The sequence below is a fragment of the Cetorhinus maximus genome, chromosome 7 (assembly GCF_964194155.1).
Source record: "Cetorhinus maximus chromosome 7, sCetMax3.hap1.1, whole genome shotgun sequence".
NCBI lineage: Eukaryota > Metazoa > Chordata > Chondrichthyes > Lamniformes > Cetorhinidae > Cetorhinus > Cetorhinus maximus.
In genome coordinates this window covers 15,514,051-15,538,169 of record NC_135885.1, presented here as the reverse complement: position 1 = coordinate 15,538,169, position 24,119 = coordinate 15,514,051, and the positions used below count along the sequence as shown (strand labels likewise).

General features: G+C 47.5%; 1 protein-coding gene across 2 annotated transcripts in view; it reads right to left on the bottom strand.

Annotated features, from left to right (window-relative positions):
- Positions 1–21,395, bottom strand: part of LOC144682607 (interleukin-13 receptor subunit alpha-2-like) — a 62,930-nt gene extending 41,535 nt beyond the window's left edge. For both annotated transcript variants that reach the window (XM_078545098.1, XM_078545099.1), the window contains exon 1: positions 20,910–21,395. The gene's annotated coding sequence lies outside the window, so the exon portion shown is untranslated. The remainder of the gene's footprint in view (positions 1–20,909) is intronic.
- Positions 21,396–24,119: the final 2,724 nt, after the last annotated feature.

Genomic DNA, 24,119 nt, shown 5'->3' with positions numbered 1-24,119 from the left:
GAAGCTACAGACTTGTTCCCCTAATGTGTTAGTTAGATGAGTTAATGAGGATTTGAGTTAGATAGAGGAAGGTTCGAAAGCCCATGTTGAGCTAAGAATTCTAATTCAAAGCTACAGTTGGCATCAGCGATTGTTATTTGGGGGAAGGGAGACAGAGGTGAAGGTCAGTGCGACATCCGCTCTATAGGTATCAACAACAACTGGCAAATAAGATAGCACCTTTGATGAAGTAAAGCACCCCAAGGCACTACTGCACACAAACATTATCAAACAAAATTTGACATTAAGTCACGTGCAAAGATATTAGGGCAGATGACCAAAATCTTGGTTAAAAAGATAGGCTTTAAGGAATGTCTTAAAGGAGGAAAGAGATGGAGAGAAGTAATCAGGCAGGGAGATGCAGGGAATCGATTCCAGAGGTTGTCAGCAGCTGAAGGCACGGCTGCCAATGGTGCATGATTAACCTGGGGTGTACAAAAGATGGGAACTTGGTTGCATTCTCTCTTGTTACAGATGGTCATTGCCTGGTACTTGTGTGGCGCCAATATTGCTATCTGTGTCCTAACTCGCATCAAGTGCTCATATTGCCTCCTGGTTAATCAACATCTCACTTTTAAAATTCTCGGATGGTTGTAGGGCTGGAGGAGGTTACAGTAATCGGGAGGATGGAGGAGGTTACAGTAATCGGGAGGATGGGGGAGGTTACAGTAATCGGGAGGATGGAGGAGGTTACAGTAATCGGGAGGGGTAAGGCCGTAGAGCAATTTGTAAGCAAGAGAGAATGTAACCATATCGCCCCTTGACATTCAATGGCATTACCATCACTGAATCTCCCACTATCAACATCCTGGGGATTGTATTGACCAGAAACTGAACTGGACTAGCTACATAAATCTGTAGCTTCAACAGCAGGTCAGAGGCTGGGAATTCTGCAGCAAATAACTCACTTCCTGACTCTCCAAAGCCTGTCCACCATCTACAAGGCACAAGTCAGGAGTGTGATGGAATACTCTCTGCCTGCCTGGATAAGTGCAGCACCAACAACACTCAAGAGGCTTGACACCGTCGAGGAAAAAGCAGCCCGCTTGATTGGCACCACATCCACAGCCTTCATCACCAATGCTCAGTGGCAACAGCGTGTACCATCTACAAGATGCACTGCAGCAACTCACCAAGGCTCCTTCAACAGCACCTTCCAAACCCACGACCTCTACCACCCAGAAGGACAAGGGCAGCAGATAAATGGGAACACCACACCCAAGTCACTCACCATCCTGGCTTGGAAATATATCGCCGTTCCTTCACTGTCACTGGATCAAAATCCTGGAACTCTCTTCCTAACTGCACTGTGGGTGTTCCTACAAGACGTGGACTGTAGAAGTTCAAGAAGGCAGCTCACCACCACGTCCTCAAGGACAATTAGGGATGGACAATAAATGCTGGCCCAGCCAGTGATGCCCACATTCCAAGAATGAATTTTTTTAAAAGCAAAGTTTTGGATGAACTTACATTTATGGATGGTGGAAGATGGGAGACTGTTAGGAGTACATTGGAATAGTCAAATCTAGAAGTAACAAAGGCATGGATGAGGGTTTCAATAGTAGATGAGCTGAGGCAGGGCAGAGTTGTCCAATGTTCCAAATGTAGAAATAGCTGGTCTTATGGATGATATGGACATGTGGTCAGAATCTCACCTCGGGGTCAATATAGCTTCAAGGTTACAAAAAGTCTGATTCAGAGTCAGGCCATTGCCAGGGAGCAGATGGAGTTGGTGGCTACAAACGGAGTTTGTTGTGGGGACCAACGACAATGGCCTTGTTTCTCTGTATTTAGCTGGAAGGAATTTCTCCACATCTCTATCAGGTAAGCAGTGTGACAGTTTAGGGATATCGAGAGAGGTGGTGAAAAGGTCAAGCTGGGTGTCATCAGTGCGCACACACATATGGAAAGTGACCTTGTGTTTTCAGATAATATTGACAAGGGGCAGTAGGTAGAAGAGAACCCGGAGGGGTCCAAGGGGAACACTAGAGGCAATGGTGCAGGAGCACGAAGGGAAGCCATTGCAGGAGATACCCTGAATGTGATTAGATAGGTGAGAATGAAGCCAGGTCCCATCTAGCTGGAAAGGAGTTGGAGTAGAATAGTGACGTCAACCAAATCAAAGGCTGTAGACAGGTCAATAAGGACGAGGAGGGAATGCTTATCTTTTTTCAGTCACATAGAATGCCATGTGTGACTCCGATAAGAGATTTTTTCAGTACTGTGGAGGGCTGAATCTTGATTGGAGGGATTCAACTATGGACTTCCAGGAAAGACCAGATCAGATTTGGGAGGTGACAAAAGATTCAAGGACTCAAGGAGAGGAAAGGGAGGTTGGAGATGGGACAGCAGTTTCCAAGGAGAGAGGGGTCAAAGGTCATTTGTTTTGAGGAAGGTGTTGATGCTGGCAGGTTTGAAGGAGGTTTGACAAGCAAGAGCCATAAACAATATCAGCTGACATGGGGGCTGAGAAGAGAATTTGGGTGGTCAGAAGTTTAGTAAGAATAGGGTAGAGGGAGCCCGAAGTGGGTCTCGCTAGCAAGTGAGCTCAGAGAGGACATGAGGGCAAGAAGATTTGGAGGAAGATGTGAGTTCAGGGCTAGAGCAGGGGGAGGGGGTTGGGGGGAAGGGAGCTTCGGGGAGTTTGGCCCATGAGCTAGGGAAAGGGAGGGAATTGGCAGGGGCAGCGGAATGGATGATCTCAATCTTAGTGACAAGGAAGCTTATAAGCTCCTTACAATTATTGTTGAGGTGAAAGTGGAAGAGACAGGGGAGAGGGTTTTAAAAATTTGAGGCAGAGAAAGTTTGCAGATGAGAGCAGAATCCATTAATGCTTTATCTGACTGTGGTGAAGTGGGGTATAATACACCTTTAAGAGAATGTGGGCAGATTGACCACGTGACTGTAAGACCCAATAGCTGCGTAGCACGGGCTACAATGTTAATGTTAGTCCGGAGCAGGGTCTGGTTGGAGAAGCACACATTGTGTTATTGCTCTGTTGTTTGTGTAAATAAATAGCATGTGCTTCATTTCATATTGGTCTCTGTGCCTGCTGTATATTATTATCGACTCACCCGCCGACAGATAAGCGTGCAACCGGTTCAGGAGCAAAGCAGCCCCACAGTGGAATGTAACAACTGGTGATGAGGCAAAACGCAATCAGCCAACAACACCAAGGAAGCCGTGAAAACTCAACTAAAGTGAATCAGCTGTGCCTTGCAGGCCGATTGTAAGTATGTTACAATTGTAAACCCTCACCGTAGTTGTTGAAGTTATCTCCCTCCAGTATGCCACAATTTGGCCGCAAGAACCATTTGGTCAGACCACCAATGACTGGTCACATTATATTGAGCACCTCGTGTTTTTCTTTTTGGCCAATGACATATTGGAGGAGGAGAAGAGGCGAGCGATCCTCTTATAAACATGTGGCAGTCAGATGTTTGGCCTAATTCATAGTCTAACAGCAACCAACGCCACAGATTCCAAGAGCTTTGATGAGTTGGTGAATCTTGTGTAAAGCCACTTTCAGCTGAAACCCTCGGTCACAGCGCAGCGTTTTAAATTTAATTCGAGGTGTCGCGCCCCTGCGGGGACAGTCACTCACTATGTAGCAGCCTTAAGACAATTGGCAGAGCACCTGTGAGTTCAGGACGTCGATTAATGACATCTTAAGAAACAGATTAGTATGTGGGATGAGCGAACTCGCCATTCAAAAAAGATTGTTGTCAGAAACAGATTTAGACTTCAGCAAGACGCTGGAGTTGGCGCTCGCAATGGAGAGAGCGCAGTCAGGGGTTCAGAATAAATCAAGGGAGCAGAAAATGGCGCCGTCCTTCACGTCCGGAGGGGAGCACCGGTTAGAAATGACGTGGAAGCGCAGCGCTCCACGGAAAGGTGGAAAGCGGCCGCCATTAACAGACCAGCAGAAAGCAATGGCTTAACGGATAAAAACCACATTCATAATAGCAGAATTGGAACCAGACAATACAAACGAACGGCAATTTAAAAGAACCAAGTGTTCCTACTGCCATCGTAATGTGCACGTTATGTGATATTGTAATGAGAGATTGAGGTAAAATTTCAAACAGAAAGGCAAAGGTCATGAAATTTGTATAATGAAGGAACCAGAAGAAACAGAATCAGATATTTACTCGCTACCCAACTTTAAAATGGGTCAAACAGAGCCAATCTACGTGACAGTAGAAGTCAAGAGAAAACCCATTCGAATGGAGGTGGACACAGGCGCATCCACGACAGTCATGGGGGAACACACATTTAAGTATCTGAATGGAGGAGGCCACTCGTTAAAGCTGGAAAACTCAGATGCCAGACTGAAAACATATACTGGTGAAGACACATGAGTAAAGGGTGTATGCAAGGTTCCAGTACACTATGGAAGCCAGTCAGCAAATCTACCCATCATGGTGATAGCAGGCAGAGGACCAAATCTCCTCAGAAGAAACTGGTTGAGAGAGATCAATCTTGAGAGATCACTGAGGTCTCAATCAGAAGCAGAAAATGTTGCTGTTTGGGAAAGGGAACATGTAAAGACTCAACAAAAGGAACTCGTAGAGCTGATGCTTTAGGACAGAGTTCGAGTTGAAGTCAGTAACCTCCAAAAATGAGAAGGAAACATGCTGAAGGACTTTCACATATTGCAAGACTCCCTCAGGTCTCAATTTGTACCACTAAAAAGGTATGAGGAAGAATAGAAATAATTCCGCATATCTTTGGCCGAGATGAAGAATCAATTAGCCGAGAAAGCACAACAATACTTAATTCCCCAGGAAACAACTAACAAATATAAAAAAGAAACGGAAAAGCTAAAGAACCAGCGATGTGTAAGTCAAGAAGCCTTAAAAATAGAGACCCCTGAGTTTTCAAAGGAGCTGACAGATGAGGAAATGCTAGAAGACTCAACCACTGAGTTCGCTCAGGTTGAGCTCATACCTGAGCCTAGTCTGGCCAATAGGGAAGTTGAAGAGAAAGCCGAGATTAAAGTCAGCACTGCCAAGAAGAAAACCCATCAAAAGAAATCATGCAGGACGAGAAAAGCAAAATTGTTAACAAGGCGTTGTTCATTCCATCTTAAATTTAGCCTTGCCCAACAACCTGATTCTCAGAACCTGCCTGACAGTTGCCCTTCATACTCTTGAACTTGGAGGGGAGGGGCAGCAGGAGCCCATGTGACTGGGCCCGTAAGAGGGTGAAAGCATTCCCTTTGGAGTCTGCACTACAGGTAGAAGGAATTCCTCTTGCGTTGGAAATAGCTGTAGGACCCATTGAGCCTGAGAGAGTTGAAGAGGCAAACTTGCAGGTTCCTAATGGGAGCCTAGCGGACAGATAACTCCTGAGAGGGAGGCCTCAGATAAACCATCCGAAGTCGTAGAACTATGACGGTCAACACATTTGAAAAAGCCTCCAGATGGACTGAATTTGTAAATAGTTTATTTATGTAAATAGTTAATATATTGTAAAATGTGCTTTCAAGTAAAGGGGGAGGGATGTGGTAATCTGAGGTGTAATACACCTTTAAGAGAATGTGAGCAGATTGATCACGTGACTGTAAGTCCCGAGAGATGTGTAGCGTGGGCTATCATGTTAATGTTAGTCTAAAGTAGCATCTGGCTGGAGAAGCATACACCATGTTAGTGCTCTGTTGTCGGTGTAAATAAATAGCAAGTGCTTCATTTCATGTCAGTCTCTGCGTCTGCAGTATATTGTTATCGACTCACCCGCCGACAGATAAGCGTGCAACTGGTTTGTGAGCAAAGCGACCCCACAGTAGAATATAACAGTGATCCTGCCAGATCTGGCAACGAATAGCTAAACAAGTTGCCCACTGTATAAGTTCAAGTCAGCACCCTTGGATTTAAGAAAGCATAGATAAAGGTCATACTGTGGAAATGACCAGGGTGAGAGAGAGGCGATGGTTTTGTTCGAGCTTAGGGCCTCAAAGAAGGAGTTGAGGATGCAGTTGGTCACAAAAAAAGCTGCAGAAAAGTTGTGGTTAATGGAGAGTCAAAGGTCAGGCAGATGGGATTTTGAAAGTGTAGTTGTAAGTGAGTGGAAAGAGAATTTTTTTGTAGGGCAGGGATGGACAGAAAGGAAATGAGATCGGTAGAGAAGGCCATAGGATGTGGGTGTTTAGTGACACAAGGAAATGATCAGAGATGGCCTTGCCTGTGATTGAGAGGCCACATGAGAAGGCAAGGCCAAGTGGGTGGTCATGAATATGGATTGGGGAGTTTATATGAAGGCAGGCATTAAGGGAGGATGGGGGGGCAGTGAACTCAGAGGACACTATCCAATGCTGGAGGCTATGGGCAGAATTATGCCCTCGTCAGGCGGGCTCACCGGGGGCAGTGGGGAGTGGTCAGGAGGCCGACCACCACCCGCGATCAGGGCAGGCCGAGGATTTCACACTGGCAGGCTGATTAAGGCTCGCCCAGTGTGAAACGCGCGCGGACAGCGCTCAGCGCTGCCTGTGCGAGGTGGAGGAGGGCAAGTGTGCAAGCTCACGGGTGTGCACAGGAAAAGCATCCTGAGTTGCCTCAGGGAGATGAAGGTAAATTTTTTAAAAATTTTAAAAATCAGGCATGTTAGAAATAAGCATGAAAATGTTTTATTTTTTAAAATGACGGATCGAAAACTCACCCCGCCCGTGAATGAGGTTTTGCAAGAATTGCAAAGGCCGCTTGGCCTTTTCGCCTGCCCGCCACCGGAAGGTTGGACGGGGAGTGAAAAATTTCATTTCATTACATTATTAATGGCTTTAATAGGCCTTTTAATTGTCGGCGGGCGCGCTGCTGACTCCTGTGCGCGCCCACCGACCGAAATATCGTGCGAGTGCGCGATGACATCGCCCGACGTCATCGCACGTCATTTTACACTCATTGGGGTCAGGCGCGCGCCCACCCAATGAGCTAAAAATTCTGGCCTACATGTGGGTAGAAACCAAGCAAGATCAAGATGGGCCCCCCATGGATGCCGTTTAACATAAACAGCTTGCTGACATGCATTTGTCCAGATCATTTTTGGCTGAGGTACCCAAAGGTAGGTGAGACCCTTGGAGCCTTACTCCAAGACCCTGGATATTCAGAGGACTTGGGGGATGGAGGGAGAAAATGGAGATAAAGCAAGATGTTGAAATATTCCTCTTCTCTTACATCTTAGATTTGCATAATTCCAAACACCAGTAACTGAATGGGGGCCAAATGACACATCTAAATCAATGATCTGACCAATGGGTACTTACACATAAACATGTCTAGCTAAAGGCCGAAATAGATGAGAAGCACTTAATAGGGAGGGAAATTAAGTCTAAAAAATAAAATTCACCCTGCATCCTCCTTGTGCGCCAAATGGTTTCAAAGCACGAATCAAGGATAAATAAAAGAAGAAACTAAAACCATGAATGCTGGGAAAAAAACAGGATTTACTGGAAGTGCAGAGAAGGTCAGTCAACAGGGAATGGGCTAACATTTTGGAAATGAGTATTGATGGTGCATCATGGCAATAAATTGTGCTCTTGATCGTCAAGGGGAAACATTCAGAGGTTAAGGTCATCCATTCAAGGAGGATGACGCCCTCAATGGAAGTGCCTTTGGCCTAATAAGGAACAGCTTCCTTTGAGGCCAAAACTTGCTTAGGACTGAGTGTTGTAAAAGGCGCACTTCAATACCTTTATTTAGCCTTCCATTGGAAGTGGAGCATCGCTGGCAAGGCCAGCATTTATCGCCCATCCCTAATTGCCCTTGAGAAGGTGTTGTTGAGCTGCCTTCTTGAACTGCAGGTACACCCACAGTGCTTTCAGGAAGGGAGTTCCAGGATTTTGATCCCATGATAATGAAGGAACAATGATATATTTCCAAATCAGAATAGTGTGTGGCTTGGAGGGGAACTTGCAGTTGGTGGTCTTCCCGTGCATCTGCTGCTCTTGCCCTTTAGGTGATAGAGGCCATGGGCTTGGAAGGTGTTGCCAAAGGAGCCTTGGTGAGTTGCTGAAGGTACACACTGTGCGTGAGTGGTGGAGGGAGTGAATGTTTAAGGTGGTCGATGGCATGCAGGCTCCTTTGCCTTGGATGCTGTTGAGCTTCTTGAGTGTTGTTGGAGCTGCGCTCATCCAGGCAAGTGGAGAATATTCCATCACACTCCTGACTTGTGCCTTACTGATGGTAGACAGGCTTTGGGGAGTCAGGAGGTGAGTTACTCAACTCAGAATTCCCAGCCTCTGACCTGCTCTGTATCCACAGCATTTATATGGCTGGCCCAGTTCAGTTTCTGGTCGGTGGTAATCCACAGGATGTTGATGGTGGGGGATTCAGCGATGTTAATGCCTTTGAATGCAATAAGGAGATGAATAAGATTCTCTCTTGTTGGAGATGGTCATTGCCTGGCACTTGTGCAGCGCGAATTATCAGCCCAAGCCTGAATGCTGAGCAGCAGAGGATTCAAAGAACCATAAACCAAAAGATAAAAACAGAACTGCAAGCAGTGCAATCAAAACTCGATTCTGCATTATTTTCATTATTGTGACTAATCTCTCAGGTTCCAAGCACCGGATGTGATTTTACTTCCTTTATGCCCACGCTGAACTTTGTGCCAAAAAGCTGTGAGTTCAGAAAGGAATACTCCCCATTCTCCACCCAAATGTTTTATTGGTATAGGTTAAGCACAATCACCCTTACACTCTCCTGCCCTCCACCGCTCCCCCACCGTCCTCTCACCCGCTCCTAGGGTGGAATTTTATGCCGGCAGGATTTTACGGTCCAGCCGAAGTCTATGGACCTTTGAACGGCTTGCCGGATTTTAAGGCTCCGCCCCCCCCACCGCAATGGAGCTGTGAAATTCCACCCCAAGGGGCGGGATTTAATGCCCTCCCTGGAGGCGGGTTCTGAGGCGGAGTGGCTATTTGATTGGGTGGGAGGGTGTAGGTTGCAGACCCCCCTTGCCTTACCAATGTCCCCTGATCAAACTCAGGGTGGGAAGGGTGGGGGGGTGGGGGGTGGTGGGGGGGCGGCCTTCCTACTTGGAGGCTAATTGAGGCCCTTGAGTAACAACTTAAGGGCCTCATCCCACACCACTGGAATTCTACCAGCGGTCGGCAAGGGATTCACCACCTATGAAGGCTGCCCAGCCAACCGTGTCCGGTTTGCCTGCATCCTACTAGATGGGTCCTTCATATTCAGGCACTCTGTGCCCGATCAAGGGGCCTGGCATCAGGAGCAGGGAGCCCGCGCGGGAAGGCTGCCCCCTGCCCTTGCTGTCGAACACCTCCCCCCCCATCCCCTCGCTGGCCAGCGCACCCTGCTCCACCTCCCCCACCTCTGCTTTCTCCCATCCAACCTCACTTACGTCCCTCCAGTGGATCTATCGGCGATCACTGGTGAAGGCCCCGAGTGCAAAACTGGCATCGACCACTTCCCGGCGGCGGCACTGCCAGTACTGGATTAACCCGCAGCTCTTGGGGGTGGGATTTCTGCTCTGCCCGGGGCTTAATTCGGCAGGAGGCCCGATGCTGTCCAAATACGCGCTGAATTACCTTCAAATAGCATCAGGCCTCCCAAAAATACAGGAAGTGAGGTTCCCACTGCTTTTGCAGCTGGTGGACATTACCATTAAACCCCGGCCCAAGTACCAGAATTGCTTCAACCAGGGTACATGAGTGTTGTTTATTCATTCCGGTTGGAAGGAGCAGGTCTGGAAATAGCATCATGCTTGGATGTGATGTCCGTCACAATCACTGTCTATGCTCACACATAACATATGACTTGACTAAGTTTCTGGAACATTACAGAGGATGTAAGGCACTGAAGCAGGCCATTCGGCCCAACCAGTCAATGCTGGTGCTTATACTCCACTTGAGCCTCGTCCCATCTTTCCTCCTCTAAATCTACCATCGTAACTCTCTATTCCCTTCTCCCCCAAATGCTTATCTAGCTTCCCCTTAAATGCATCTACCGTACTTATTACCCTATTATACGCAACATGGGCCAAAGTTTTCCATTTGGTGGGTGGGTGGGTGGGGCAGGCGCTGATGCGAGCGGCCGTGGACCCGATTGCCCCACCCGCGATCGGGGCCGCGCCACCATTTTGCGCGGGCGGGCCAATTAAGGCCCACCCAGCACGTTTCCGACTCCCGTGGAGAGCGGGAGTCTGACATTTGCGGCGGGTGTGTACAGGCCGCTGGGTCTAATGGCGACCCGGCAGTCTGTTTGAAAAAAGGCCTGGCAGCCTCCTTTAGGCTGTTCACTATGGCCAGCTGCAGGTGGCACCGCAGGAGGTCTGCACAGCAGGCCGATGTTGAGGGAAGGCCAGAGGAGGAGGGCAGGCTGCAGGGTGTGGGCCAGGAGCAGGCCAGGCTGCAGGGTGTGGGCCAGGAGCAGGGTAGGCTGCAGGGTGTGGGCCAGCGGGGGGGCCAATGTGCCCCTCGTTTCCCTGATTATTGCCTTGCTGCCCTCCTCGAGGAGGTGGCAGCATGGCGGGAGGTGTTGGTCCCCCAGGATGGGAGGAGGAGGCCCCCCACATGACGAAACGTGCTTGGGTGGAGGTGACGGAGGTGGTGAGCTCCCGCGATGTGGTGCGGCGCACCTGGATCCAGTGCCGCAAGCACTTCAACAATTTGTTGTGCTCTGGAAGGATGAGTACCATGTTGGCATTGGGCATTTAACCCAGCAGGTAGCCTTACGCCCTGAGACGCCCCCACCCCGCCCCACAAGTCTTACTGACGTGACTGCACTGACTCATGTTGGGCATTTGTTGCACGCTGGGTGGATGAGCAGATAGTGCCCATGCCTACATCAGCCTGAGTGGTTCATGAGGAGATGAGTTCTCCCCCGCACCATGTGTTGCTCTTAGTCATACATGACTAGCCTGGGGACAACCTGCAGGAGCTGTAGCTAGGCGCATACTCAGAGCTCCAACACATGTCCTATTCATGGTGATGAGATCATGGAAGGGGAACCTCAAGGCCTCGTGGCCAAGAGCCATCTGGTACCCTTGACGCCGCACCTAGCTGCGCCTCCTTACCATGGGTGCTAAGATCGCGTGCTTCTGAAAGTGATGGATGCAGAATGTGTCTAAGGTGGCAGTTGGAGGGGTTGGAAGCAGTCGTACTATATTTTTGTGACCGATCAGCAATAGCTTGGAAAGGAGACACTGGAGGCCTCAGATGGGCCACTGTGGTTGGGGTGCGGCGTGCATTTGCAGAGTCCATGTGCGATTAGCCCCAATGAATGGTCTTCTTTGTTTTGCAGGAGAAAAATGCGCACAATGCTTATGAGCGTTTGCGCACTGGAGGCAGCCAGGCCCAGTTGGTGATACTGAGCCATTCTGGAAAGGTGCCATGCGCCCAGGTCAACTGGTGTCGGTGAGGCTGGAGTGGAGCGGCCAGGTATTTGAGGTCCACAGTCACATCCATTCTGTCTACCCACCATCGAAAGCACTGATGATTGTTGGAATTGTTAATGTAGCAACACTGCTCATTCACAGACTGATAGAGTCAGAGGTGTGGGCCATAGACAAAGGTCCCTCGGCCATTCGAAGATGCGCTTGTCCAGCACTTTCCAAAGTCACCTCATCCCACTTCCCAGCACTATCCCCAAGGCCTTGTATGCCATGGCATCGCAACTGTACATCCAAATACTTATTACATGTTAGGAGAGTTTCTGCATCCACACCCTTTCAGCCAGTGCGTCTCACATAACTGTGTGCAAGAGTTCCTCATCACCTCACCTGTCAACCTCATGCCCCTTACCTTAAATAAATGTCACTAGGTTAGTCATCCCTCCACCAAAGGGAAAAGTTGCTTTCTATCCACCCTATCTATGCCCCTCATAATGTTATGAAGCTCAATAATGTCACCCCTCAATCTCCTGTGCTCCACAGCAAATATCCCCAGTCTATGCTATGTGTCCTCATAACTCCAACTCTCCGGCCCAGCATGCATCCTGGTCAGCGACCTCTGCACTCTCTCCACTCCAGTCACATCCCTCCCATGAAGCGCTGATCACAACTGCACACAGAAGTGTAGCTGTGGCCTCGGCAGCGTTTTCTGCACTTGGAACATGACTTCCCTGTTCCTACATTCTATTCCACAGCTAATAAAGGCAAGTTACCTTCTTAAATGCCTTATGTACCTGTCGCGCTACCTTAAAGGGCCTGTCGACATGTCCAGCAAGGTCCGTCTGATCCTCCTTACTTTCCATGGTCCTACCATTCCTCATGTTTTCCCGTACCTTGTTTCTCCTGCCCAAGTGCATCACCTCACACTTATCCACATAACATTCCATTTGACATTCCTCAGGCCATCTGACCAGCCTGTCTGTAACCGCCTGTAATGTTTGGGCCTCCTCCAGACTATTTGCCACCCCACCAATGTTCGTCTCCTTAGGTTCTGGAAGGTTGAGTGCATAATGAGCCTGGGGGAAAGGGATGAAGTGTGTCACTGTGTGGACGCTAACTGATCCACTGTCCTTGTTGTTAATTTCAGCATCATCAGAGGCTGGTGACCAGGCTCCGTTACAGATGCTCCCTCTCACACCTGAGGGCCCTGAACTGTCACCTGCATCACACCATTTCAGTAAGGCAGGCACCAGCGCAGATACTAGCACATCGGTGGGCATTGCAACATTGGCTAGTGTCCTGGGGCACAGTGGAGAGGGCACTTCACAATCGCTGGCAGAGACAGAGAGTGCCGATGGTGCCAGAAGCCGGAGGACTGCAGGGGACCAGGCACATGCTGAGTCGGTGCCTGATGATGCGCCTCTGGAGTCGTCCGCGACGCAGCAGCTGCAGGTAACACGGCCGGGTGTGTGGGAGCATCTGAGTGTGTTACATGAGACTCTGCTTCACTTGGTGTCCATGGTGGAGGAGTCCACGCGGAGCATCATTGATGCAGTTAGCCTCATGTCAGAGCGTCATGCTTCCTCCATGGAGAGAGTGGCCCCTCTCCTGGAGAGGGGCATCCAGGAGAACAAGCAGCTTCTCCTGGGAATATGCTCAGACCTGCAAACCCTCACAGCGCCAGTGGTCACAGGTGGTCATTGCCAATATGGGAGATGGTCTAGGCACCAAATTTTCCAGCTCGGTGCCCATCCATCTACGGTGAGCAGGGAGGTCCAAAGCGACCTCACGTCGGTGCAGCAGCTGCCTGTCATCTCTGCGGGCTCCTCTAAGGGTGCTGCGGATGAGGGCAGCAGCTCCTCCGCCCCTCTGCCAGTGACCGTTGCATCCATTGAGGCTGCGACGACTGGGGAGATGCCAGCTGTGGTACTGGCCACTCCCTCCCAGGCGGGGCCAGCACAGGCTCCACGGGCCAGAGGACATCTGCCAAGATCATCGAGGCCAACAGGACAGCAGAGTCAGCAGGCTGTCTCACAAGCTGCTCCGAGCGATGGGGCGGCACCAAGATGTAGCACCCACAAACGTAAGTATAAGGCACCTTAGGCACACCATGAGTTTCTCACTGGTGCTTTTGTGTTGGCCCAAGATGATTATTATTATTATAATTATTTCTTGCTGTTGTAAAAACGTTTTGCTTTCATTTTGTTGGACCATATCATGGATGAAATTAAATCCAGATGTGTTACCATGGCTGAGGGTGGCTCCTTTGTGCTGTATTTGTATGTTTTATAGACATGTTTGTTGCAGCTGATGAAGTGGCAGATGTAGCGCCTAAGTGCTGCATATGGAAGCACCAGGCAAGCCTGGTCCTCCTGATCCATTTGTGTGGAGTTAGCTGAAGGTTCATTGGATTAAAGTCTCCCGTGTGTCCTTACCTCCTTGGTGTATTGTCGGGTCAGCGTTCAGTCCCTCAGCATTCCCCTGTGCTTCCTCATCCTCTGAATCAGTGCTGGACTCATCGTGTGCAGCCACATCCACTGCGTCAACATCTTCATCGTCCACTGTGTCCCCCTTTCCAGCGCAAGATTGTGCAGAGCGCAGCATGCAACCACTATCACCAAGACACGATCCCCCAGTAGTGGAGTGCGCCCCCTGAGTGGTGCAGGCAATGGAAGCGCATCTTGAGAAGACCGATGGTTCTCTCCACCACAGCGCATTTGGAGCCGTGGCTCCTATTGTGCCGCTGCTCAGCTTCTGTTCTTGGATGGTGGAGAGGGGTCATGAGCCTCCTTCTGAGGGGATAGCCCTTGTCACCCAGCAGCCATCCATCAAGCCGGGCTGGAGCACTGAAAAGCCCCGGAACCTGGGAGTGTCTGAGGATGTAGGTGTCATGGGAGCTGCCTGGGTACCTTGCACAGACTTGTAGAATTTGCATCCTGTGATCACACACTATCTGCACGTTCATGGAGTGGAAGCCCTTCCTCTTGACGAAGGCACCGGGCTCACCTGCTGGCGCCTTGATGGCCACATGTGTACAGTCTATAGCACCCTGGACACGGGGGAAGCCAGCAATGGCCGCGAAGCCTCTGGCTCGCTGTGTCTGGCTTGCCTGGTTCCAGCAGTAGTGGATGAAGGTCAATGCACACCTGAACAGAGCGTCTGTAACCTGCTTCACACAAGTGTGGACAGCTGATTGGGAGACACCACAAAGATTACCCACCGAGCCCTGGAAGGAGCTAGAGCCATAGAAGTGGAGGGCAACTGTGACCTTCAGAACCGCTGGCATGGGGTGTCCGCCCGCACAGTTAGGAGAGATCTCAGGGCCAGTCATCTGACAGATATAGTTGACGGTTTCCCTTGACAGCTGGAGCCTCCTTCGGCACTGCACTTCAGTCATATTGAGGTAGCTGCTTCACTGCCTGTAAACCCTGGCAGCAGGATAGTGGCGTCTTCTGCGGCCTCTTCCACCTTGGACTACCTCTTGGTCCTGCGCCCCTTGTGCCTGCGCCTGTACTCCCAAAGGTGGCTCCCCTGGAGGCTGATTGTTCACTCCTGGCCTCCTTCCCCTTCTAGCCCTCCCTTCCCCCTCAGAGGAGCTGCCTCTAGTGGACATGTCAGAACCCATACCCAGGCTAAAGGGAGGCCTCTGGAAAGCTGTAGGCCCGACAAAGGTTACTGACTGCAGAGTGCTGAGCTGAAGGTCCAAAGTACACAGAAAGATGCTGGAATTCATTCTGAACTGCTACAGATCGCACAGGCAAGTATAAAAAACTTTCTGCAATAAATACTCACAGACCAGATTGACACCCCCACTGAGCCCTCTTATCCCACCCGTGGATGAGTTTTATTAAAAAGTCGTTTACCCGCCAGCCCGTTGCGCCCGTGCGCCGAGCCGAGGATCACACGGGCGCCTGAAAATCGGCTTCGATTGCCGAGTTAAGGGCCTTAACCAGCCCGCTAATTAACTGCGGGCGTGTGTCGCACTTCATCACGCCCCCGCCAACTAAATATCGCAATGGCGCGCGGTGACAGTAAATAATTGGCAAAAGAGCCAAAAGGGATGTGAGAAAAAACTTTTTCACACAGCAAGTGGTTAGGGCCTGCCCCCCCCCCCCCCGCCCCACCCGCACGTCACCCTGAAAATTCTGCCCATGGACACAAAATTGGCTGAGTGACAGGAAACAGAGAGTAATCGTTAATGGTTGTCCCTCGAACTGGAGGAAGATTTGTAGTGGAGTTCCCCAGGGAGTTGCTTCTCTTGATATGTCTTAATGACTTAGACATTGGCGTACAGGGAACAATTTCAAAATTTGCAGATGATACAAAACTGGGAAATATTGTAAACCGTGAGGAGGATGGTGTAGAACTTCAAAGGGACACAGGCAAGTTTGTGGAATGGGTGGAGAAGTGACAGATGAAGTTCAACGTGGATAAATGTAAGGTGATACATTTTGGTAGGAAGAACATGGAGAGACAATATAAATGAAAGGGTACTACTCTACAGTGGGTGCAGGAGCTGAGCGACCTGGGTGTATATGTTCATGTCATTGAAAGTGGCAGGACAAGTTGAGAGAGTGGTTAATAAAGCATACAGTGTCCTGGGCTTTATTCGTAGGAGCATAGAGTACAGGAGCAAGGAGGTTATGCTGAACTTGTATAAGACACTAATCAGACTTCAGCTGGAGTATTGTGTACAGTTCTGGGCGCCGCACTGTAGGAAGGAAATGAACACATTGGAGAGAGTGCAGAAGAGATTTACGAGAATGGTTCCAGGGATAAGAAACTTCAGTTATAAAGATAAATTGGAGAAGTTAGGACTCTTCCATGGGAATAGAGGTATTCAAATCATAAGTGGCCTGGACAGGGTAGATAGGGGGAAACTGTTCCCACTCTTGAAAGGATCAAGAACGAGACAGCAAATAATTGGCAAAAGAGCCAAAAGTGATGTGAGAAAAAACTTTTTCACACAGCCAGTGGTTAGGGCCTGGAATGCACTGCCTGGGAGTAGGGTGAAGGCAGTTTCAATCGAGGCATTCAAGAGGGAACTAGATGATTATTTTAAAATTAATAATCTGCAGAGTTATGGCAGGAGCACGAAACTAAGTTAAATGCTCATTCGGCGAGGCAGCATAGACACAATGGGCCGAATGGCGTCCCTCTTGAAGCGTTCTCAAAATTCCCACATTTTTCATATCATCAACAAGGATATGACTTTTGGACTTTTAAACTGCTGAGTTAAGTGTAAAACCCTGCAGACAGGAGGCTGGGCCCATGAAGGCCCTGGGGCTGCACATGCCCGGGCTTATTGAGCGCAGTGTGGATTGTTTTGCCTGAAACCAGACAACAAGAGGAGACAGAATACGCATTCTTCCCTTTAATACAATCAACCCAGAGAAAGACTTCACCTCACACGAAACTGAAGCCCATCAAAATCTTGCATAAATAATCAAAGGCACAATCAATTCAATTATGCGAACCCATCAATACTCCACACATACAATGGCTTTCAGTTCAAAACTAGTTATGGGGGCAGGAAGACAATGATAAACATCATGCAAGCCCATTAAAAACAAAGACACAACTATCACCTAAGGAAGCCCACCAAAGTCAGACAAAGAACTAACCTTGATTTGGATTCCGATAAGAAATTCGAAAGACAGTATAACTGGGAAATCAGTTACGAAGGAGAGAGAGGGAGAAACCAGCTAGCAGGCAGTGAGCAGCTGGGAGCGGTTGAAACAGAGTTTAAGCAAGAAGATCTGGAGGTTTTGTAGGCCCGCAAGGACCACGTGGGGACAGCAGGCCCCAGAGGACACAAAGAGCGTACCCCAAAACTGTAACCAGCTTACCTGGCTGGATTTCGAACTGTCAAGGAACCCTGGGTTGGTGAGGATGATCCCTGACCTCTCCTAGTTCAATTTAGTTAGGTTTTGGGGGTGGGACAAGGGTAAGGGGATTAGTAGCGTGATTTTTCCCTCGTTATGCCGTGTGTTCCCCATTCTTAACTAAGTGTACTTTGTAAGTCTGTATAATCTCAGCGTAATCCTAATGTTATAAATTCATTTGTGACTTCAATAAACTCAGTTTTTCTTGCACCAAAACCAGTTGTCTGCTGCACTTTGTCACAACCCCCAAATAAGTCCAAGGTCTAGAACCCAGGGAGTGGGAGCAATTCGGACCGCTCAGAAGTCAGAGGTGAAACTGACACACACACCACCCCTTGCGTTCTGCGCTGTAACAATTCTGTGATTCGCTTAGCTGCCCACTGTGGCAAATAGCTCCACATTCCTGGGTAAAGAAGATTCTTCTGAGTTCCCTAAAGGGTTTCTTCTACTGGTGGTCTCTAGTGTGTAACGATAACTTAACAAGAGTCAATGCTTTCAGGAACAGAGGAAAAAAGTTATCAAAAGAAGCCCCGGAGGATTAAAAGACAATTTGAAAAAGTTTTCAATTTTCAGTTTATATTGTCACAAACTGACTGGAAGCGAAAGAAAAATGGAAGTGACTCAAATGATTTCTGCCTCTTCCAGGAATTTAAGAAAGCTTGAAACCTCCCCGCCAGCCCCACTCCATGGAGCAAAAATATTCCAGCTCAAACGACAACTATCCCTTGCTCTTCGAAAATTTTAAAAAATCTTCAAAACTTCTAGACACAAGGTCAGTTCACCTGGGAGTTTCAAAGGCTTCAGACGAGACAGCAACATATTTTTAAAGGAGGTTATTATTTCGGAAGCACTTTTAGGAAAAAAGACATATCACCAAAGAGTCAACCATAATGCTCCCTAGATGCCTTGGTTTGCAAAGTTACAAAAATAAATGGTTTCAGAATCAAACACTGAGTGAACACTAAGGCCGTCGATGAGAGTTTCACCCTCTCTTCAACACAGTGATGTGATGCATTAAAGATGAACGCTGTTTTCTAACTACTGTCGGGGAGGGGCCGGGGGAATGAAGGAACGTGCCTCCCTCAACCAGGGCCAGGGAGAGAAATCATCGGCCCTGGTGCTTCTCCTGTTTCCAGGCCCCTCATCACTTCAGTTAATCCCTCACCAATATGGAATCTGGCACACTTTGCGTCAGAAGTGTGTGCACATACCGCGGATTACATTTCGGTACTTTAAGGGGTCTTGCAGCACCCAAAAATCCAATTTCGTCCCCAACATCTGGTCCTTTCTGATTGTGAATCTTGCAAGCGCAAATTGGGTGTCAGAATTTCCTACATAACAATGTTGACTACGGAAGTACCTCACAGAAGCTGAGAGAAGCACTTTTGTGAGGTTGTGAAAGGCACTCTACAAACCAATTGGCAGGCAAAGTGGAACCTGGGCCAAACCATGAAGGAGGAGATCAGGGAGGGCCACACCATTGAACGAGGTGGTCGGGAAGGGACACACCGTTGAGGAGGAGGTTGGGAAGTGCCACACTATTGAGGGAGGTGGTCAGGTAGGGGTATACCATTGAAGGAAGAGGTTAGGAAAGGAGGGTCAAACCATTGAGGGAGGAGGTCAGGAAAGGCCTTATGGAGGTAAACTTAATGTAGAGGCACTAGGCGCTTTATTTTACCATGCACTTCAGCCAGGTTTGAAGGGTGAAGAAAGCACCCATTGTCACAACACCCAACAAAAACAGGAAAGTACATGAGGTAAGCAAGAAAAGAGGAACAAGCTGTTCTGACAGTGTCCAAAGCAGTTAATCTGATGAGTAGAGAATCCCAATTGACAAGTTAGTCAGTCAATGAGCCCCAGCCCCCCTAGGGCATGGGGCCTGGTGTGTTGCACCTTGTGCACCCCCTTTCCCGGGCCCGGCCTTCAACCATTGTTCCAGGTCCTTTATTTGTATCTATATTGTTCCATCCCAAGCTCTATCAATGATGATGCTTCTGCCTCTAGTTTTGCAGAATGTGAAGGCTGCCCTTCTTGAAACAGGAACCACCTTCTCAAAAGAAGTTTTTTCTTTCATATTTACAAAGCAATACCACAACAGTATGAATCACATGGAAATGTCCATTGTTGCTACAACTGTTGGATCAGAAATAATGCCTGGTTCACTTTCTTGAAACAGATAAATTCTCCCTTGATGCCTTGGTTTGCCAATGCAACATCTCATGTAGAGCTGAGTCACACAGAGTAGGAATGTCTTACATTCAGTCTCTGGTCCATGCTGAATATGGAAATTCCAGATTTCCAGAGCATAAAGCCTAGGTGACTGAAGGAACGGCTGCCAACGATGGAGCAAAGACAGAGGAAGGACCACAAGAGGCCAGAGTCAGAGGAAGGTGTGGAAGTAAATAAACTGTGCACTATGTAGTTACAAAGTACCCTTATATTCTGTCTCTTTTACGTTTTCACTCCAGATCCAACAGTATAACTGTTATATTTAATTTGCACTGGACTTATAATTCCCTTCTAACTATCTTATCCCATTATTTTATGTTGCCAGTTAATAAGCTGAAATACAATAGTGATCCTTGTTGTCGTTTAGTTAGCATTGTAACTCATTGCTCTTGCTAATAGACACTAAGTTGCCAAGTCCCTTCTGATTCTGTTCTGACCTGGGTAGGCAAACACCTCGAATCGGAACCGCAATAGAGGCAGAAGAAGGAAGAAAAGACGAATAAGCCTGGATTCTCAGCCATTGATGAGTGGTGGACAGGATTGGCCTTAGTGTATTGGTCCTAAATTAGCCAGTACCTGGACAACCTGTGGTTATTGATGAGCAAGCATGGTACCTTAGAGGAGGTATGGGCTTAGGAGGACGATGCCCATTAGATAACACTCCAGCAATGCGTTGAGGAGAGAATTTCAGGAGACAAAATGTCCATGGATTAGAAATTCAACACAAGGAATTGGGCATCAGCGCAAAACAGGCACTGTTGCATCTACAATCAATTATATTTCCTGTTCAATATTTCTAAGACGGTGAACTACCCCTTTAAACCAAACCAGCTCACTCACTTGCTGCCTTGCTACCCTAAACATTGACAGGTACAATGAGGTCAGATCATACAATTATCACTCATTTTCCTGTGGGGGAATCTAGAAGTAGAGGACACAGTTTAAAAATGAGGGAACTCCCATTTTATGAAGGGGATGAGGAATATCATCTCTCAGAAGGTCCTTAGCCTTTGGAATTCTCTTCCACAGAGAACATCGGAGGCTGAGTTACTGAAGACATCCAAGGCTGAGTTAGACAGATTTTTGATTGACAAGGGAGTTAACGGTTTTGCGGGGTGGGCAGGAAAGTGGAGTTAAGACTACAATCCTCATCCATGATCTTCTGAATGGCAGATCAGGCTTGATGGGCAATAAGGCTTATACATTTCTTATGCTCTTATTCTAGGAAACCCAACTAAAAATTGCCCAGCACTGTGTATTCATACAATGCCAGGAGAAAATGAAAGAGAAGCTTCAAAACAGTTAAATTTGTGCCAGACTTGCTATTAAAATTAAATTAATCTAAATTTGAGCTAATCCAGTAAACAGATTGAAGGCAAACTAAAAGTTTGTACTAGGAAAAGGTCTTACCCGTGTCAGTTGAAATGGCCAATTAAAGTCTCACTGTTAGAATCAGAGCCAAAGCGTTTGTACGAGGAGAGAGAAGGAAAATTTCCCTTTCCTTCCCAAGATCGACTTCAGGAACAAGCCAGATGCTTCTTTGTCAGAGTAACACCAAACATGTTTTCCTCCAGGTATATTCTGGTCACTGTGCAGTCCAGTGTGAGAGCAGCAGTTTAAGAGGGATGTGCCTCTCTGTCTGCTTCCCACTGCTGAGGTCACTAACAAAGCTTCCTGTTCATCTGATTTACTGTAATCTCAGAAGCCGCAGTGAGACATCAGACAAACCGATTCTCATCCAAACTCTGTCGTGTCAGCTTATAACAAAACTGTGCCGAAGTAATTAGATGCAGCAGGTGCATGGCAACATCATTTTTATGAATTAGAATAAGTCACATTCTAAGACCAACACTGCACTATCCTGACTTGGAACTCTCATTTGCCATTCTTTCATTAACACTGTCAAATTCCTGGAACTCTCTCCCGAACAACACTGTGGGAACACTTATGTGAGCAGTTTGAAAAGATGGCTCACAGCCAATTTTTCAAAAGCAATTAAAGTCCACTTCACAAAAGTATGTAAAAAAGATTGTAAATTTAACTCTGCCAGGCCATTAATTCTGATTCCTTCTCAAAACTCATTAATACTGGAATTGATGGTTTAAATGTGAGCGGCGTCAGTTTATTTTTATTCGTTCCGGGAATGTGAGCATTGCTGCTAAGGCCAGCATTAAGGCCCATCTCTAATTACTCTTGAGAAGGTGTTGATTAACCACCCTCTTGAACTGCTGCAGCAATGTGGTGTAGGTACTGTCAGGGAGGGAGTTCCAGGTTTTTGACCCAACATCTGTGAAGGAGCTTCTGTTCTAGATCCAAGTCAGGCTGGTGTGTGACTTAGAGAGGAACTTAAAGGCGATGGTGCTCTCATACATCTGCTGCCCTTGCCCTTTTAGGCACTAGAGGTCGTGTGTTCAAAAGGTGCTGTCGAAGGAAGATTGATGGATGAGGTGCCAAACAAATGGGTTGTTCTGTCTTGGATGGTTTGGGGGTGCTGCTGCTGCTGCTTAATAGCATTGACCCAGTCAAGTGGAGAGTATTCTGTTATCTATCTCATGCCTTATAAATGGTGGACAGGCTTTGGAGAGTCAGGAGGTGAGTTACTCGCTGCAGAATTTCCAGCCTCACTTATTCTTGTTTTTATATGCCACAGTATTTATATGGCTGGTCTAGTTCAGTTTAAGTGAGTTGTCACTATTTCTCAAAACTGTCCTGTGCATTATACCTTGTGGCAAATTGTGTGACAGTCTTACTCTGCTGTTATTGCTTACAATAGCCTCTCCCAACGTTCAACAAATGTTGTTACCACGTTACTTTTAATTGCACTAGTTTTGCTTTGACTGCAAATAGAGATTTTTATAAATACATGCCTCCTAGAACTATATGTTTTGTTTAAATTGGAATTGGGAGGACATTGAGTTATTTGGACACTTTCATGGAACTGACTATTTTTTTAAAGGTTATAAGTTTACTTTGGGCAAATCGCTTTTTCCAAGAAGACACACAACTTCAGCTAAGTGACCAGCTAGGCATCTGAGGGCATAAGAATTATTTGTTTATTTGAACTTTAATTGCTGGAGAAAAAAAGAAACCTGCTGTTTTCAGGCTGCGAGGCCCTGATGAGTTTCTGCTTTGAACTCGTGTTTTCGACTTAGCTTTGGGAATAAACTGAACAGGAGAAGATTGCCCAACTTTGCTCTCTCCCTGCCTCAGTGTAGTTATTAGTCCAGCTAGCAATCCTCATCTCAGTATAAATTGTCTGTATTTGGAAACCTGAGATGCTGAGACAAGAGAGAGATGCCAAGGACATTGATCATGCCTTGTTCTCCTCCACACTAAAGCTCCTTTGGAAAGGACTTCCAGACAACAACTGTGACCAGCGATCTGTCTTCACACACAGGAAGACCAGATTGACAGCGCCAATCCTTCAAACTTTATCCTGGAAAGAACACATCTTTTATTTTCTGTTGGACTGTGAATTAGGATTACAATGGTTGAAAGACATGTCCACTGGAACAGGATGAGGGATATATACAATGTTGCAGTCCTGGAACAGAGTGTGCCATGAAAGACAGTGCTGGACCAAGGGAGCTGCCTGACAATAGCACTTTAATTGGCTCCTGAGCAGGTGACCAAGATTTTGTGTGAGGGGCAGGGCAGCAAAAAGCTCCTGTCCTGCAAAGAGAAAACATCTAGAATCTTTGTTTTTCCCCCATAGCTCTATAACCTGCTCTCTTTCTGGGGAAACCCCTGTAAAAAGGAAAAAGGGAAAAACAGTATTAGAGATATTAAAAAGCAAGTTCTCAGCCAGTGAACTAAATACTGGAAATGCTGGAAGACCACCTCGTGATGTCAACAAGAGCTGAAAGGAATTTGGAAGACATCGATAAAAATCAACCCATCGAATCCTGTACTTCTGATTGGTGCTATTGAACTGTTTTATCCCACAATTAAAATCCATGTTTTGTGTCTCTAATGAGTCTTGTGTGCATGTGTGGATAGGGATTTAAGAAGGGGGTAGAGTTTAAGTTATAGAGTCAGAAGTTAGCAGTTCATATTTCTTTCTTTTGCCACTAGTTAAAGCCAATTTGTTCAATAAACAGTTATTTACTTATTAAGTTGACAAACCTAGTGCTGGTATTCTGTTATCCTAAATTAAACAGTTAGGTAGAATTGGGGCAACCTGGTGGTTTGGTCAAACTTTTCACATTTGTCCGAACTCGGGGAACAGTGGGGTTTAATATTACAGCGCACTATCCCCAGTGAGTTGTGACAATCCTTTTTCATCAAGTTTTCCTAATGGCCAGAAGGTGTTTTTTTTTCCCTTAAACGCCAACCTCTGCAGAGCTCCTGGGCAGGATTTTCTGCTTGGCGTGCGGGTGCATGCCCGACATGCCCAAGCTGAAATAGAGTGCGATGATGTCGGGTGAGCGTCCCAACGTCATCGCGCACTCATAAAAAAAGTAAACATAAATGAACATAAAATCACCTGAAAACTGTCCCTCTTGTGCTCATGGTGCTTTTAAATATGCTTGTGAGTGCTACGTCTTGGTGCTGTCCCCTCACTGGCACTGGCATTGGAGACAGCCTGCTGACTCTGCTGTCTTGTTGGCCTTGATGGCC